Raw genomic sequence first — 15118 nt, forward strand, 5'->3', positions numbered from 1 at the left:
ACTGTGTCAGGAATGCGTTGGCTGAGCATATTTCAGTATGACTTTTATCTGCTTTTGGCTTCATTTAGTGTAATTGGTCCTCATCAATGCACCTGCTGTCTAGTCTCTGGTGAGGGGGTGGGAGAACAAAGAAGCTGGATTTTTTAGTGTCAGATACAGAACATTAATCTCAGAAGTTATGGCAACGGCCAGGTCTTCAGTATGGAGCCCCACTTTTACCCTTAGTTATGGTTAGTGTATAAAAACTGGTTTAGCTCAGGGATGGGCAGAAATTTCAGAAGACAGAGGGCAATTTGAACTTTGAAGAAAAGTACCGCGTTTGTTCCTAAACTAGAAGTCCCTGCAAATTTACTTTAATATAGCATTTCCTTGTGTCCCTTCCCCCAGGAAGAGCTTTTTGCTGTTCCACTTCAGACTGTCCTCAAAGTTTACTTATCTACCTCTGAAGGGGAAAAAAAAAAAAAACAAACACACACACAACCTTACAGAACAAGTTGAACCATCTTATATCAGAACAGAAAAATGTGAAGTAAGCAGAATTCAGCCTAATTGTCTCTGGTGTCTCACTGAAGTTTATTAAGGAACAGATGGGTCAGCTGTAACTTTTATGGGCCAGGTTTTCATATGAACGTACTATTTTTTTTTCTTTTTTCCCTAAGAGCATGATCCAATGTGATCATTAAACAATGTGGTACTTAAACAGTGAGATATCGGTTAGCAGGTAGTTAATTCTTTTTAGCAACTGAACTTATATCAGCTAGCACATTTTTTTCTTTTTAATTCCATTTTCAGTAATTAGGCATAATTTGCTACAAATTATCCATAAGAAAGACTGGGCTTTGTATTCATTTGCTTCTAAAGTTGGCATGTGGAAAATACTTCCTTTTCTTACTATACTGGAAATATTTTAGGGAACTGAAGAGAACTAACTGGGCAAGCAATTTTCAAAGACAGATGAGCACATTTTTAAGTGGTTGCTCTTTCAAAAGGTCTGTGCCTTTATTGCTAAAGCTACAGTTTGATGCTTGGATTTTACATTCTAACAAAAACTATTAAAAGCAAATTAAAACAAACAAACAAACAACAAACCACCCACCTGTATTGATCAGACACCAATCCTATCCTGCAGTTCAGAAGTGTGCACTTTGAATAGCCTGCATGGCAGAATGAGTTTCTCATTCTCTTTGCTCAGCTCTGTAGGAAATGAGATTACTTCTCAGTTTTGTAGGCGGAAAAAAATTAGAAAAAGATATATGCTGTGAAATGTAATACAAAATGAAACTGGAAGCATCCCTGTTCCTTGTTTTACAACATGTGCAGAGGGGAATGCTCGGTGAAACTGAACAATGTCAAATCAATATCTATCAAAATCTGAAATTGAATATTTATATAAATAACAAGGGGCTGATGTTGCAGCAAGCAAAGGGAAGTTTCAACTGGCTTGTTATGTGGTTTGGACTGAATGCTACATTCTTCAGCTGGAAGTGACAGCAGCATGATGTAGGATCTTGTTTGCTGCAAGCTGAACAAGATAGCCTATTCAAAGAGACTTGTAGGAGCTTGAGGCTGGTGTAATTTGTTTTGTTGAGAAGGGGTCTTCTGGGATAAAAGCACTGGGAGTAATGACAACAGCTGGGAGAGATGGGTGAAAGTTTTCTTGTGATTTCATAAACTCCATTGAGGTATTTGTATAGCCCAACAGTGGTTTTGTTTGTTTGTTTGTTTGTTTGTTTTTTCCTTCTGGGAGACAGGCCTTCAATACAGGATTTCCTTTACTTAGGAAAAAGTGTGAGGTGAGGCCAGTCTGTGGGAGGGGATGCTACATGCAGAGATGATGAAGTTTCAAAAGAGAGCTTCTTCTGCATGTTCATAAGCCATTCTGTACTTGTCAGGAATATGTCTGAACCCATTATTCTCTGGTCTGTGCACTGAAGCGTCCTTGAACCTAATGTATCACCAATATGTCTGTGGCTGCTCTCTGAACACTTGGAGTAGATGAGGTCTGATTGGAAGCAGCAATTCCCATGTCCTAATGGGCCGGTGAAGTATCATGGCCAAAGAAGTGAAGAGGTGGGTAGAAATTATGAGCTCTACTGGGAAGTGGTGACAGAGAGCCAAGCTGAGTTCATAGGCTCTTGAGAGCAACATGACCTAGGTACAGTCACAGTCCTTATAGGGCTCCCGGGCCACGTTCTTCAGAGAAGGACCCAGTTAGTGAAGGCACTGAGAACTACCAAGGTTACGGTAGAGATAGGGACAGCAACTATTAGCCAGTATTGTAGGACTTGGGGTTTAGGGGAAAAATTTATGCTTAGAATCATAGAATCATTTAGTTTTGAAAAGACCTCTAAGATCATCAAGTCCAACTCTTGACCTAGCACTGCCAAGTCTACCACTAAACCATGTCCCTAAGCACCAGTTCTGCACATCTTTTAAATACCTGCAGGGATAGTGGCTCAACTACTTCCGTGGGCAGCCTGTTCCAATGCCTCACAACCCTTTCAGTGAAGAAATTTTTCCTACTATCCAACCTAAACCTCCCTTGGCATAACTTGAGGTCATTTCCTCTTGTCCCATTGCTTGTTGCTTAGAAGAAGAGACCGACACCCACCCTTCTAGAACCTCCTTTCAGGTTGTTTCAGAGAGCAATAAGGTCTCCCCTGAGCTTCCTCTTCTCCAGACTAAACAACCCCATTTGCCTCAGCTGCTCCTCAGACGACGTGTGTTCCAGGCCCTTCACCAGCTTTGTAGCCCTTCTCTGGACACACTAAGGCCTTGGTGTCCTTCTTGTGAGGGGCCCAAAGCTGAACACAGTACTCAAGTTGCAGGTTCACCAGAGCTGAGCACAGGGAATGGACAATCACTTGGTCCTGCTGGCCATGCTATTTCTGATACAAGCCAGGATGTTTTGGCCTTCTTGGCTTGCCCCAGCCTCAGAAGTGAACTAGTGTTATATATGTCAGGATGTCTTTGAAGGGAAAATTATTCATGTTCTCCAATAACAAAAATATTTTTAATAATGTCATCAGTCTGTTCTTCCACAGTCAATAGCATTTATACACTTGAAAGAAGGAGGACTTATGAAATGTGTACTGTATAGTGTTTTGTTACATATTAGTAACACTTTCCCAATCTTCATCCTTAGGCTGGATCAAGAAGCCATAATAGAGAGGATGACATTGTTAATGACATTGCTCTATTAGTAACTTGGTCTGCAATTGCTGCAATTGCACTTTAGGCAGGGTTGAGTTTCTGTTCATGAAAAAGAACTGAGATGCATGTTGAGACCCAAAACTTCATTCTGCAAAGATTCCCAGACATTAACCTGCTTAGAAATGAATGCAAAAGATTTAGAGTAACATTATTTTTACAGGTTTTTAAAATTTCCCTCATGAACACGATATTTACCTGTCTGCCAACTCTGCACCTTTTGTGGACCTTTCAGCTCCTGGGGGAAAAAAAAAAAAAAAAAAAAAAAAAGGTGGAGAGTTAAGAAAAAAAAATCTATTAAAGTATTTGGAATTCATTCACATAAGGATTTGCCATTTCGTTGAAGATATGAAAGCTGTGTTAGCCTTTAATTCTGTGTACTGACCTGCAGTGGGGAACAGGGAAGATGTATAGATCCTTTTTTTCTTAATATACAGTTCTCACTGTATCCCACTGAGTACCATACTGAAAATTGACCATGAAACATTTCAAAGAAGGGGTGTCAGTAATGGATGTTTTTGATATGATATTAAGTTGAATTGAAAAGATTAAAAATATTATTAATAATAATAATAATAAATTACTTTGACTGTAAGTAAACTTAATATACTCTAAGTCAAAGCCATTGAGGAGGCTCTGCAGCATTCAAATTGCTTGCCTCTTCTCACTGTAGTTGATACTATCCTGGTAGTCTCCATGGTTATGGATACACATGGAACTTTGTAATAAATTTTACTTCCATAGAAGCTGTTATGCATGTTTATGCTACAACACCGAAATATGACAAATAACCCTATCTGCTGTTGTGTTAATGTGTTAATCCCATTTTATAAGTGTATGAAGAGTTCTAATACCATCTTCTAATACCAACAAGAGAACCATCTAGCAATAGCTGTCGGAGGAAAAGGAAAAACAGAGCTACTGAGCAAGAAGCCCGGCTGCACAGCTCCATGCTGGTCTGTCTTCTGAAGCCTCCTGAGAAAGCAGCACCACGACAAGCTTAACACGTACTGTACATACAATAATTACATCTATGTCAGCTGGCATTATTTTAAACAAGTCCTTAAAGTAGAGAGGTTGGATAGTGTGTCTGATAGTGAACTGCAAGGAATTTAGAAATGTAGTAATAAAATGCTGGCTGGAGTATTGCTCAGAGTGAATTACCTCAAATATGAGGTAATTCAAATATGTTTGCAGTTTCTGATTCTGCAGTGCTTCCTCTAATTTCTCAGTTGCCTTGAAGGGACAGTAGTTCTCTGTCAGCTTACTCAGGCTGGGTTTGCAGACAACATGGCGAATGTTGTTGGGGCAGGCACAAAGAGGGCAGGGGGGAGGACAGGAAACTGGAAAGTCAGAAACTGAGGAAGAAATAGAATGTCTCAATGGGCAGGGCAAAAGGAGTTATTTTAGCATGGTGTAAGTTGTTATCTCCCTTGAAGAGGGAGAAACCAACTAGAAAAATAAAAACAAAACAAACAAACAATCAAAAAACACAAACAAACACACACACAAAAAAACAAACAACCCCCCCCCCCCACAAAAAAAAAAAAACAACCAGAGGTTCCTGAGAGCCATGCAGTTGCTCTCTGAGCAATAGAGTAATTTTATCTATGTTGCTACAATGGCTGTCTCTTCCATGCACTTGTCCCATTAAATAGGCTTCAAGATAAGGTGGTGACTGATGAATTCTGTTTTTTAGTTTGAAATTGCACTAACTATAACCAGATCAGCAAGAGACAGACTTGAAAATATGTGCATGTCTAATCTGCTGTGAAAAAATGAAGATGACACACCTTTTTAAAATAAGTTCTTGTAAATTCCCATGGATGAGGATGTCCGTTTTGAGGGAAGGAGCATGAGGAAGTAGAGGGATGGAACTGAGTTGAATTCATCTTGCTTTTTAAACCAACATCACTTTGTACTCTGCAAGCATAAAAGGGTTTGTTATGGCCATGGGCCTTCTTTAGAGATACTTGCTTGCCAGCCGTCATGCCACAATAAGGGAGGGGAATATGAGATTATATATCATCCCTGTGTAACGTAAGACTAGATTTCTACAAGCTGTCCATGTGCTTGGAGAGCCTGGGTGACTGATAGCTGTATGCCACTGGCAGTGTTGGCAGCAATCCAGAAAGAAAAAATGGTTCAAAACTGCTCCCAGACTAACCATCCCCTGGGAATTTCTGCCTGTGCCATCTCTTCAAGGAGACTGCAATTTCTGGGGATACACCTGGGCTGCCTCCAATTCAGGACTGCTAGCAGCAGGAATAGGTGATATGGATGCTGTGCATGTGTGGGGCCGCAGCTGAGTCTCTGTACAGTCGTTGGATCATTTAAGTTGGAAAAGCCCTTTAAGATCATCAATGCCAAACAGCAACCTATAGTCCACGTGGAGACCTTTCTACAGTATTTGCTGCTGTTTGTGTGTATCACAGCCAGAGTGTACGCTCTGTTAGCAATTTTTAACTTGGCAGTGTATCAGTACACAGCAAAGAAAGTGCTGTGTGATCACTTGAACACCCTTGCAGAGAAAATAAAGGAATTAGGCCTCTGCAGCACATTTTTGTTTTATAGACCTGTGGCACACCTCGTGTTCTGGATGAGCTGGGTTTGGGCAGAGGGATGCTGATGACTGCAATCAGTTTTACTGAAACAATGGACCAGCTGCACCTGGGTTTTGATGCTATTCCTGTGCTGGAACTTAAGCAGTGACAGCACTGCAGCTTGCTGTATATCTTTACTAGTTATTTGCCTCACTGATTTTCTCAGGATACACCAAATTGATACATAAATTTCCCTGACTGCCCAAGCAATCCTAATTGTAACTGGGATAAATCCAGAACTGAGTCTTAGACTGAGGGCTGTGAAAGATGTGACTAATCCTGGACCTATACCACCAGGTAAATTCTACTATGCTATGTACTGTCCTATAGTTTGTATATAAAGACTATAAAAATTAAAGCCAATGCTCAGCATAGAAAAGAAGTACATTTTCTGAGAAGTCTGAAAAAAACACCAACCACAAAGCAAAACAACAAGAGAAAGCAAAGCAAAACAACAAAAACACAAAACCAGGACTCAGATCCAGGAATTTAATTCTATTTATAGTATTTATAAATCCTGTTCTCCCTTGTTTACTAGTTGAGAACCTTGCTGAGTAGCTTGAACTGTTACATCTGGATTCACATCACATTTTTTGGGCAGGCAAGCCATAGCAAATCTTAACTGCAGTCTTAAAAAGCAAATTAAACAAAAAGATGTGTTAAAGATCCTAACTGTAGTGTTTTAGATATCTGAAATTTCAATACAGCAGTCAGAAGTCTCTTGGTGACTGCTGTTTAAAGAAATATGTATATATATATATTAGTTTTCTCTGCTGTCACCCAGTGGTGCTACTGTCTTTACACTCTTTTCCCTCACCTGCCTTCCTTTTTGATGTCCTTTTCCATTAGAAAAAAACAAAATAAAACACCTCAGTTAAATGAGGCACAACACATTGACCATGCACACCAAACTTTTAAAAAAGATTTGCCTTGCTGATGTTGTTTCTAAGCTTGTGCTGCAAGGTTCTCAGCTGGCTATCATCCTACAAACCTGCAGTTCCTCTCCTATTAAGGATTAAACCTTAACAGAAATATTAAAAAAATAATAGTTGTTGCAAAGCACTGGTAATTTATACATGTAGGTCTTTCATGTGCTTTACACCTGAGCTAGGGAGCATTGATACCCCATGCAGTAAATAATTACTTCTGAGTCACAAGATCTCTTCCTTTATTAGTGCTACCACTTTTCAGGACCAAGGTACACTAGAGCTACTCAGGCATGAACAAGGAAAGTCTGTTTTTGGTAGATCTGTACATAATTCTTTAGCATGCTATGTTAGAAACCATAACAGTGTCTTACTAATTTTTGATGGAGATTAGCATATAGGAAACTAAAGGCAGAAGTGGCAAAGGAGAAACAGCTGAAGAGGAATGGTGTAGTTAATGTGTCGGATGACTTAATTTCCTGGATTTTATGGGTTTGCAATAGCATGCAACTTGCAGTAAGCCCAGATTACTACTTTTGCTTATTAATAGAAAAATGGATTTCTAAAGCATTTTAAAGATAAGCATTTCATAAATTCCACATTTATTAATCATTTGCATAAAAATGTGTCTGTTCCCAAAATTAGCCTGGTAGTTTAAGGTAGTTTAAGACTTTCAGCTCGTTTTATATTTGAGTTTATTTTATTTTATACATATCAGCAAAAAATGTTTGCATTTTGTTACTAGTTTTGGTAAAAGCTTTTTTTTTTTCTTCCTTTTTTTTTTTTTTTTTCTTCTTCTTCTCCTTCATGTTAGCTGGATAGTTGAAATATAGTTTCTAGTTTGAAACTTTGAGAATGAACATAGCTACTTAAACCCCCTTTGCATCAGGATTTGCAGGTGTACCCTCATAATGAATTCTAGCAAGAATACCTAGTGTAGCAGCACTGCCCTGCATTTTCATTCCCTGTGTTAGAAAAACTATTGGTATTTGTGTTATTCAGAGATTATTATCAATAAGCATGAAATTTAAAGTACTTTTGAACCCACACCAGTATTCTTAACTAGATATTAGCTTCCATTGCTAATGGTACAATGATATTTAAATTACAAAGCCATGACAATCAATTTACACTAATAAGTATTTTGGGTAGATTGTGGTGCAGGTGACAGAAATTTCCATCCTTGTCAGGTGGATCCTGTTTTGGGCATCGTTCTGTAAGGGGCCAAATGCACTTGTGGCTGAAGGCAGGGTGTTTGTTTCTGAGAGGTTACTTTGCAATGGCAAACCAACGTGCCTTTTGAGGTGCTGAGACAGAGCCAGGTGACTCAGCCCTATTTGCATTGCTGTAAACATCATGTACTGACACAGAGCTCCAATAACTTTATGACCTTCTCCCCAAATGGAGGTAGTGCACTATGTGGTTGAGATCTTTAAGAATGACTGTGGTTTAGCTAATGCATGCATTAGCAGGGATATTTAAATGTATCTTTCTCCACCGGTTCCTTTTCATTATTCTGGAAAATGAGCTTTAGCTGCTTTGGTTGCTGTACTTGATAAAGCTATGTATGCTTCTTGCACTTCCGCTTCTGGAAAAAAAGTATTGGAGGCTTCAGACTGGCTAATGAAATGAAGAGAGAAACATGGTCATTAGTTGGAGTGGTGTGGGGCTCTTGAGCCAACTCTTCTACTGTAATGAAGCATTTGATGCTCTTAGGAGACTTGCTTATTTCAGTGGGTAATGGCTCTGTTTATTGAGTTTGCGCAAATGCATTTGATTTAGTCAATTTAGGCTCTGCATTTAAGAAAATTACGAGGGAGGTGGGACTCGATCAGCAAGAGGTAAATTAGTTTGAATGCATATAAAAGGATCTTGCAGAGGGTAAATTTACAGTCAAACTGTCACATGGAAATCATAATATGCAGTACTTGTCAGGTTTGATAAATGAATCAAGATTGTAAAATTGCCCTTACCTTGAGGTGTGCTTGCATTTGACCAGCAACAAAACTGAAGTGCTGCTGTGTCATCTTAAACTGCCTCACAAGAGAGAAACCTACATAAAGCTGGAGTCACTACATTTGAAAAGGGTGAGTTGAAAATCCCTGGAAGCTTGAAAACTGTCCAGCTCCTCTCCCATGTTCCCTGATTTTTGCCCACTGCAACATGTGACAGGTAGGGCTGTGGGTACTGATGTTTCATAGGGGCAGCTGCTATCAAAGCAGAAACCTTGGCTTCTTCAAGTCCTTTCTACTGTGTGCTTTTATTTTCCCTCCCCCTAGTTGTTAGTGATTTTCTCTACCACAGGACTATTTCTAGGTCTAGAGCTAAGCCTATACATCACTCTTTCAAGACTGTAGGGAAAAAATCTTACTTTGTTTTCTTGCTTGCCCCAAATAGCTGCATATGAAGTGGTAGCAAAATGCAGATAGACAAATAGTTTTTTTGTTTTGTAATTAATAATTTTAAAAATTAGTAAAAGGAGTATTGCTACAAAGAAAGAAAACTCATCGCTAAGGTGACTAATTATAGATTACTAGGGCAAAATAATAGGTAGCAGTCAAAATTGTCTATTCTTATATATCACAAAACGGCATGTAACAAAGATGTCACACACACCACAAAGTCAGAGGAACAACCTTTTTTCAATCAAAATCACCACAGAAAAGAGAAAAGCCAGTAAAGATATAAAAAAACATAAGTAAATTAATTAGTGAGGTGGGTTGTTGTTTTTTCCCCGAGGAAAAATTATTTCAAAAATGTTTCAGTGGGAAGGTGGACAGAAAATGGTCCATGGACAAGGCAGCTAAGTGGTAAACTTAATTCTCTGTTTACTCTCGTACTTTTAACAGTTCCGAAGCAGCAGCAACATCTGATATCTTTTATGGAAAAATACTTTAGACACTTTAAAAATGCAATGTGCCAATGCCCGCTGGTAATTGAGAGCACACTGGTACTTTGGTTAAATATATGAAACTACCTAGAAGATTAAAATGACATACCTGCAGGACAATGTATGCTAAGGTGTGATCGCTGTGGCTGTGCTTGCCTTACTTAGTCTTGCGCTGAATATATTAGCACCTTGCAAACTTGTTCTTAGAGCACTGATACGAATGCACATTCAGTTGGTGTACCTCTCTGAACCCTGCCTTACAAGGTTTGAGGTGGCTCTATTGAATTTTAGTTAATAAGGACTGCTCAATCATTAAATGTTGCTGGAAGGCAGTGCTGTTGCCTTTAGTTTGTATTTTGAAACGTAATGTCTGGATGCAGGGTTCTGTTCGTCTTGGTGGTCCCTCTGTAGGATGGACACCAAACAGCCCAGTCTTGTTTTTTTTTTTTGTTTTGTTTTGTTTTTTGAATTGGTTGGGAACAGAAGTGCTGAGGTACCAACAGGCCAACTCCTGTTCTTATCCCTGCCATCAGAGTGGTTCCAAAGAGTGTTTATCAATATGGTGACAGGCACTTTATACATATAAATATCTTTATAAAAGAGTGTTGAATTTTCAACAATTTTCATTTATTTTATTTTATTTTTTTTAATTGAAAGCAGTGTTGAATTTTCTGACCCATAATAATTTGGTAAAAACAAACAAAAAAACACCACCACAAAACCAAACCCTGCACACTTTTTAAAAACTGAACTATACCCATAAGCATTAGCTTGTCGTTGAACAACTGTAATCTTCAGGAGCTGTGAGCAACACAGTGAGAATATACAGACACTTTGAGTGGATTTTATGGTACATTTTTTCTTTCTGTCATCTACATGAGAAAAGCCAGAAACAAACCACTGTGAGCCATTTTGCATCTGGCTCTGGCGCAGATTTGCAGCTGAAGTACTCCCAGCTGTAGTAACCCTTTTCTCTGCCCTGTTATAATGGCATTCCTGACCTGCTTATTTCCCTCTCAGAACTGTCCACACAGCTGTACGAATGTATAATCTCCTATCTAGATCCAAATTCAGTGTTTTGCGTGTTGTAATCTTTCCCTTCAGTAGGTGAGAAGTGGGTTTTCTCATTTAGACCCAGCCCTTGTAGCAAGTAGTTCTCATATATCATCTTCATCTGAGGACTTTCTGTCTGGCCCTTCTGTCCAGGTGACTGTGGCCTGGAAGAGATGCACTGTAGAATTATCCGTACCCTGGCCTTTTTATTTTGAGATTTTCTACAAAACTGCAGACTTGTAACAGCAGTCAGAAGCCACGTTGATTTCTTTTATATGTTTTTTTTTTTTTTTTACTTGCCTCAGTATCAGTGAATTCTCAACCAGTTTGATCGTCTATTCCAGCCAAATTCACCCCCTTTGTTAAACTATTTGTAGTTTAATGAGAAAAAAATGCTCAGATTATCAAAATGGACTGAATAGTAGCAATAATACAGCCGTTAGCAGGAAGAAGTGTGCTTGAGTGAATATGTATGAAAGGTTAATTTCTTAAGATGCTGCAGTTCTGTGACAGATGTAAGTGGCTGCGCTTGCATCTCAGGTTTGCTGAGATGGGAATTTGTTTCATTGTGGGAAGCTCAGAAATTTCTTGAGGAACCTATTTAGGGAATTTTAGGTGAGTTGTTTGGTCAGATATTTCTGTACGGATCGAAATGTTTGATATTACTTGGACTTGGAAGTCTTTCTCTAAGCTGGGATTCTGCTGTGTTTAGTCAAGCGTAACACTAACATTGGGTGCCATAGAGAATTGTGGCAGGGTCACCAAGTCCTGTTGGGCAGAAAGCTTTCACCAGTGACATGAAATGAAGTAAAACACCCAGAGTGCAAGCAGGTTGGTCTGCTGCCCCTGGAGTGAGCATGGTTTGCTGCTTGCTGGTCGTGGCATGCTCTGGGCATGCAGCCCTGCTGGTTGAGTGGAAGGAGCAGATCAGCCTCAGCATCTGGGCTCACAAGCCCCAGAGCCAGCAGAGCTCTGGAAATGTCATGTGCTTCATGTGCTGATATGGTGATAAACGAGAGCCTGTTGTGTTTTACTAGAGTTAGTTCCTTTGGCCTTGTGAAGTAAAAATGAGTTGGATATCAGTAGCAAAAGACTGACATGGCATCTTTTGTTTCTGAGCAGCAATATTTCCTTTCAGCTGATGATTGACTCCCACCTCAGCTGTAGGACATCTTTCTCTGCCTTGCAGAAAACTAAAAAGTCAAGGAAAAAAGAGGGGTGATAACTTTCCCTTAAGTGAGTTTAACATAAAGTTTTTAAAAAGAGGAAGGAAATAGATGGGTTGCCTGAACAAATGGTGCGTAAGAAATATTAGAGTTAACTTGTAGCATTCAGATCCTTGCTGAATCCACAGGTGGGGTAAACTGATAGAAACACTGGCATCACTGTAGGGGCATCAGTCTGCACTGTCTTAGGCCTGCCAGGCATCTCAGTGCCTATGAAGGCTCTAATCCCAAGTCATTCAAAGCTGTGGAGGAGAGGCCCTCATTTATTCCACTTTTTTGTGCCTTTGAGGGACGTTGGGGCCTGCATCACTCCATACTCTGTGGTCCCTCCATGCAGAGGCCTGGGCACGCACATGGCCAGCTCTTCCTACTAACGTGAAACTCCTGAAAGAATGAGGCCTTTGGCTGTTAAATCAAATTCATGTTACATGGTAGCACAGAATCCTAATGAAGGAAACCACAGGAAATTTATGACTCCAGGGCCTCAGCTGCCAGTCATCCTTCCTTGCTCGTGCCAACTAGAAGTAGCAAAGTTGTCAAAATAAATTATGATTAAAAGGGGAGATGGCACAGCAGGTTATTCAGCTTTGTGGAATATTTTGCAATGCTATACATCATAAAAGTTAGTCTTTCAAATGCCAGACATCTACTTTCATTATCATTATTACAGAGTAAGTCTTAAATACTAAAGGGCAAGCAGAAAGCACAGGTTTAATTTTGTACTCAAACATCCCTTCTAAAAACAGGGGAAAAAAGAAGTGACTCTAGTATTAAGGAAGTTTTATGCAGTTCTCCTCAGCTAAATATCTCTCTCTCAATAACTCTGTAGCCAAGTGAAAATTGTGAGACTGTGTTAGATTTGAACTACAGGTTGTGATGTTGGTCCCAGTGGGAGCATGAGAGGTATGAGAGAGCTGATTGATGTAGCTTTTTATTTCATTTTTTTTTCTCCCTAGAATTTTATTTCTTTGCTTAAACTAGATACTTAAGTTCCTGAAGTGCTGTCATTTTATGCTACATTGACCACTAAACTTGAAATGGGAGAAGTTTGATTTTTGGAGTTAAAATACATGCATAATGTCAGGAATCATCTTGGATTTCAGCTACCTGAAGAAATTATTTATACTCTTGAGTATGAAGAATAACACCATGGCAATATACAGACTGAATAATTTGGGGTCTGTGTGACATATCAGCAGTATATTTAAGAAATTCTATAGAAAATTCTGGATAGTTTTGTGTCTGTTTATGAAGCATGAGACAGTCAAGGTGATGTTTCTTACATACTTACACCAGAAGTTCAGCTCATATGTATACTGTAAGACTTGATGGTTGACTGAAGAACTGCTAGGGTTTTGATATTGGAAAACGCAGTTTAAAAAAAAAAATTAGACTAAAAAATCCAGTGGTCCAGCTATAGCACCTCATTAAATTTTCTGAAAATAATCTTTTTCATTGCATAGGATATTTTCAGAAGAGTTTTATAGGTTTTCATAAACTCTTAGGCAGATGAAAATGGCAAAGTCTTTAAAGGGTTAGAAACTGTCATGTATGTGGGGATGGTGATCTTTTGTAGGTCCTTCAGTAGATCAGTTCTTGTGAAATGTGTGGCATACATTTTTTCTTGTTGGTCTGATTAAGGGAAAGCTGGAATTGGCATCCTCATATTTTCTATGTCAAAACAAATGAAAAATGGTTTGTATTTTTAAGTATTTTAAGTTTTTCTTGTGTGCTCTAAAGAATGATACTATGACAACAAAACAGTTCATTCTTCATGAACTTCTATAAAGAGAAGAAAGTGTGATGAGGTAGAAAGCACAAGTATATTGCTCTTTACAAAACATTTAAGTTGAAAATTGGGTATATTTGAAAATGAAAGTACAACTTTTTTATACATAGCAGTTTCAATAAAGCTAGAGATGAACAAACATTTGTCCCATTTGCAGAGTGAATCTTTGTCATAAAAGCCTCAAGGTGACCACACTCAAAAAGGTTAATCTTAAATACAATTTTAAAATCACCTGTGTGAATTTTTTCTGGCTTTGAACTTTAGCAGTGAAAACTATTTAATGCATGCACAAAAAAAAAAGTGACAACTTCCAAATGCAAAAAAATCCTCCTAAATAAGGTTTTGAATACTTCTATTTTATAAATGTATGTTAGATTACAGTGCTAAATTGGGAAGATATGACTGCTTTTGGCACATTCAACACTGATGTAGTCTCTATCTAGCAGTTTGAATATAGCTCTAAGGCTCAAAATCTTCTGTTTTCAGGTATTTTCAGTCTCTATTGGGAACCTACCAATCTATGAATCTGTCGTATAGCAAAAGGTAATAGTAGGCAGCTGGGATCACTCCCAGATACTCTACTGAATCTTTAAAGGCAAAATGCTTTTCTAGCAGTATTTGATGCACCCACTCAATGATCTATGAAAAAAAAATCAGGCAGTTTTACAATTTGCTTTTAACTTGTCCATTTGCTAAAGTAGCTGTTGTTTCAGCCTATTGAATTTATTTCTTTTAGCCAAGAACAGCAGCTGGTTGCTTCTTTCCACACAAAAGTTTAAGAAAAGTAATAATGTTCATTGTTTCATTGTTTTTGCTCTGTCCCACACATTCCTCCCAGGCCATGCAAGGGAGAAATAATTCAATAGAGCACAGAACATAAAGGCCTTTTTTCCCCCATTTCGTTAATGCAGAAACTCCAGTATTTGTTTCTAAGGCAAAGCCATCTTTATGTGAAAGACCATTGCAAATGTCGGGCTGAGCAGACCAGTGGCAATTCCTTGCCTCTGAGGAAGGATGTGGAATTAATTCCTGGCATTCTAGTCTCAGTTGTCTGAATTTCCCTTGTGTCCTCAAGTATGAAAAACTTATAATACTTTGCAAGCAAGCTTATGTTAAAAAAAAAAGTCCAACATGCTGAATAGAAGCTAGCATCTGGGGAAATGTGTCTTTAAACTAGCAAATGTCTGGCTTGGCTTGTCAAGGCTTTGTGTGAAATTCATCCCTATAATACCTTCCATAAGTAAGTCTTGGAGCTTCATTTATTCACATTTGACAATTATTTTGGAACTAGTCAGCTTTTTGAAATGTTATCACCTATTTTTCTTAAGCTTTTCAAGCTGTCCTGAAATATTGTATGGCTGAGAGTAGGCAAAATGCAAGGAACATTAGAAATAATAAAATAAACATATGCATGTTTTATG

This window comes from Anas platyrhynchos, chromosome 3 (assembly GCF_047663525.1).
Source record: "Anas platyrhynchos isolate ZD024472 breed Pekin duck chromosome 3, IASCAAS_PekinDuck_T2T, whole genome shotgun sequence".
In the NCBI taxonomy this organism is placed as follows: Eukaryota; Metazoa; Chordata; class Aves; order Anseriformes; family Anatidae; genus Anas; species Anas platyrhynchos.